Raw genomic sequence first — 4,325 nt, 5'->3', positions numbered from 1 at the left:
CGGGTGATCCAGGCTGACCTGGACAGGCTCAGCAAGTGGGTGGACGAGAATCTGATGGTGTTCAACGCCGATAAATGCAAGGTTCTCCACCTTGGGAGGAAAAACTTGTAGCATGCTTATAGGCTCAGCAGTGCTACACTGACTAGCACTACAGATGAGAGGGACTTGGGGGTCATGGTTGACCGCAAGATGAACATAAGCCTGCAATGTGATGCTGCAGCTAGTAAATTGAGCAAAACGCTGGCTTGCATCCATAGATGCTTCTCAAGGAAATCCCGGATGTCATTTTCCCCTTGTACCTGGCCTTGGTGAGGCCGCAGCTGGAGTACTGCATCCAGTTTTGGGCTCCACAATTCAAAAAGGATGTAGAGAAGCTTGAGAGAGTGCAGAGAAGAGCCACACGCACGATCAGAGGTCAGGAAAACAGACCTAATGAAGAGAGGTTGAGAGCCATGGGACTCTTCAGCCTGGAGAAGCTCAGGCTCAGGGGTGATCTGATGGCCACCTATAAGTGTATCTGGGGTGACCACCAGGATCTGGAGGAACGTCTGTTCACCAGAGCGCCCGAAGGGATGACAGGGGCGAATGGTCACAAACTCGACCGCGACCGATTCAGGCTGGACATAAGGAAGAATCTCTTTACTGTCTGATCCCCCAAGGTCTGCAATAGACTGCCATCGGAGGCGGTTCAAGCACCCACTTTGAACACCTTCTAGAGACATTTGGGTGCTCATCTTGCTGGGATCCTATGACCCCTGCTGACTTCCTGCCCTTTGGGCGGGGGGCTGGACTCAATGATCTTCTGAGGTCCCTTCCAGCCCTGATGTCTATGAATCTATGAACCTCGTGGGCAGGGGGCAGCGGGCTGGGCAGGGCAGCGGGATGCAGGAGCTGGGCTGGGGGCTGCAGGGGGGCACCTGGGTTGGTGTCGGGGCTGTGGGTCGGGAGTGAGGGGCACCCCCTGCCCCCCGCCATCTGGCCCCGCTGCTACTATCACCCTCTGGAGCTGCCCCACTCCCCACACCGAAGCTCAGCGCCTCACCCAGCCTGTGCCCACAGAGCCCCCATGGCCTGGGCTCGAGGGCCAGCTCCAGGTTGGGGTCAGGGCACTGCAGGGGGGCAGCGAGCTGGGATGTCTGGTTGTCCTCCAGCTGGAGGGGTCTGGGGAGCTAGATCGGGGGGGAGCCCTTATACCAGGTTGTCCCACAGCTGGGGGGCTGCAGGGGGTTGTGGGGGGGAGTTCTCCCCCCACTTGCAGATGGCAGGGGGGTGCGGGGATATCAGCAGTGCAGTCTTCTTGCCTCGGTCTTCTCTCTGACTCGGGGGGTCCTGGGGTAAGAGCTGGGGAGTCCCAGACCTGGTCCTGGGGGTATTGATGGGGGTCCGGACCCCAGGGTTCCCCACCCCACCCCAGGCTCCCCCCCAACGCTTGACATCAGGATGCATGATGACACAGCTGGGCGAGGACGTCACGGGGCGCCCGGGGCTGCACTGCCTTGCACGCTCCGCTGCCTCCATGGGCTCCGGGGCTGGCGGGGGTTGGGGTGCTGGCTGCAGCTGCACATGGAGGGCCATCCCAGCCTGCCGTGCCCCGCTGCAGTGCGGGATGCAGCTGCTTCCGGGGGGGACCCTGGGCTCTGCACCCCTGCTCCCTGCCTGCTTGCCCCTCCTGCCTGCTCGCAGCCCCCAGCCCGGGCCTGGGGGCAGGACTCCCCTGGGAGCATCGCACCCCGGGAGCCCCAGCACATGCCCCGTGGAGGAGGGAAGATGCTGGTTCTGACTGGGAGTGACCACTGTGAGCAGGGGGAAATCCCTTCCTGCCCCAGTGCAGTGTAGGGCTAAGCCTGAGCGCAGGGGCAAGACCCTCCAGCCAGGACCCTGCGGGGTTGGTGCAGCAGGAGCATTGGCACGGCCCAGCCCAGCCCCAGCCAGGGCTACATCACCCAGTGCCTCTGGGGGAGGATTGAAATAAAGACTCATCATGACACAGAGCAACACGACAGGGGATTCCCTCCCAGCAGCCACCAGCACAGCCCAGACCCTGGGACACCCCCAGAGCAGGGCACTGGTATCAGCTTCTCTGTGCCCAGCACCCGTCCATCCTCTCCTTGACCCCCCCAGGGATGCAGAGTTCCCCTCCCCTGACATCTCCCCGCTCCTCCCTGCTCTGCCAGTGCAGACCTGTGCGAGGGGCTAGCTGGCAGTGACCTAGCCCAGGGGTTTTGAAAGGGCAAAAGATGATTGGAGGACTGTGGATTCCTTTTCCTCACCAATCAGGCCCCAGAGACTCACCCCTCATGTCCCCTGAATGGCCCCTTGGGTCACCTAGAGGGGGATAAAAGGGGCAGCGCGGCTGACTCAGGGACGAAACCAGTGAGGTACCATGAGGAAGGAGCTGGCAAGAGCGGAGCCAGCGGGGCGGGAGCAGCTGCCCCAGAAGAGCCTGAAGGAGCAGGACCTGCAGGCAGCAGTGGGACCCTCCGGCAGGAGAGTCGCCCGCTGCGCTCCAGGATCCCCTACGATGGGCTGTGGCCAGCAGGAGAGGCTGCCCACTCTAGCAAGGATCTGAGCAGCGACCTGAGAGGTTCCCAGCTCGGCTTCCAGCTCCTCCAGTCAGAGACCAGGCAGCTCCACGTGAGGCCGGGGCTCCAGGATGGTCAAGACCCCCAGCAGCTTGGGGCAGTGCCAGCACTGGTGGCGGTGTGGCAGTGCTTCTGCTTACCACGTGGGAGATCTGAGTTTATGTCCCAGCTTTGGTGACTTGTGGGGAGTGAGCTAACAAGGAGAAATCCCTCTTGCAGTGGAAAGGGACTATTGTGTTTTCCCCCTTTCTCCCCCTCCAGGTACCCAGGCCCTATATTTCTTTGTCCTTTGACATTTTGTATTTTGTGCCTTTTTAGATTCCCCCAACCAGTATTGTTTGCTCTGCTGTTTGTGTTATATTTTGTTAGCCGTGTCTTTTGCCAACGATCGTAAGTGTTTAACCTCTGTTGAATCCTGCCCCTTGGGGCATTGTAGTGTCCCCTATACCCCCTGGTTATGCCTGTTATGTTCCCAGTATTGTTCCCTCATTAAAAGGGAACCAAGATATATGGTTAAATTTCCCGCGGTGGGATGGTTCTGCTCTAGAAGGGGAGGAGTGTCCCTACACCTCCCACAGCACTTGTGCACCTAATTTGATGCCTTTAATTGGAGAGGGGGTACCTTTTGGAGTACGGCCCGGGTTACAAGCAGAACCAGCAAGAGAGAGGAGCTCAGCACCTTCTCCCGGCCTGGGGGTGCTGGGAGCTGTGCGGAGCCGGGTGTGCTCGCGGAGCGGGTCTGCGATGCCCGACACGGCCGGGACTGCTGCTTCCCGCGTTTGCGGGGGAGTCCTGAGAGGCGGAGAAAGGGGCTGCGGAGGCCGGGACGGAGCCGGGCCGTGAGCGCTGTGCTCCGGGCACGGCCGTGCGGGGCTGGAGCCAGCGTGTGCGGGGCACGAGCCACAGCCAAGCGGGACAGGCGTCACCAGCAGTGACAGCCCTGAGTTTCCTGCCCAGGGAAAGGCTGGGTGAGGTTTAGGTGGCAGCAGGGTGGTGCAGGGGGGTGGGTGCAGGACACAGTTATTGCCCCCCCCATGCAATAATCCCTGTCTGAAAGCTTTCAGGAAAAGAGATTGTTTTGCGATGCCCTAGTTGGTCTAATAACAGGTTTCATTTCTGAACCAGGAGTTCTAGGTTTCTTTTTGTCTCCCAACAGCATGGCTACCAAATACATCCCGAGCCTCAGATGTGGAGCTTTTACAATAATTGCCCAACTGCTTGGACTAGGGTTTTCTTGGGTCTCTCTGCACTGTTGCCTTTGCCTTTGCCCTGGGGGCCCTGCGCTGTGCCCAGGAGGGCAGGGAGGGGATGCAGGGCCCTGGAAAAGGCTCCACACCCCGCACATGCACCCACAGCCCCCCACCCCTTCACAGACATAGAGGAGGTGGGTGTCCAAATGCTTGCAAATAAATTTTTGCAGCTAGTTAGTTGGTTTAATAAAAGCTATATGGGGGATACATCATATATATGTGGGGGCCCTGCGCTGTGCCCAGGAGGGCAGGGAGGGGATGCAGGGCCCTGGAAAAGGCTCCACACCCCGCACATGCACCCACAGCCCCCCACCCCTTCACAGACATAGAGGAGGTGGGTGTCCAAATGCTTGCAAATAAATTTTTGCAGCTAGTTAGTTGGTTTAATAAAAGCTATATGGGGGATACATCATATATATGTTCATAGATGTTACGGTCGGAAGGGACCTCAATAGATCATCGAGTCCGACCCCCTGTGTAGGCAGGAAAGAGT

The sequence above is a fragment of the Alligator sinensis genome, unplaced genomic scaffold (genome assembly GCF_000455745.1).
Source record: "Alligator sinensis unplaced genomic scaffold, ASM45574v1 scaffold657_1, whole genome shotgun sequence".
Taxonomy (NCBI): domain Eukaryota; kingdom Metazoa; phylum Chordata; order Crocodylia; family Alligatoridae; genus Alligator; species Alligator sinensis.
The sequence above is the reverse complement of the archived record's forward strand: the minus strand, read 5'-3'. Positions refer to the sequence as shown.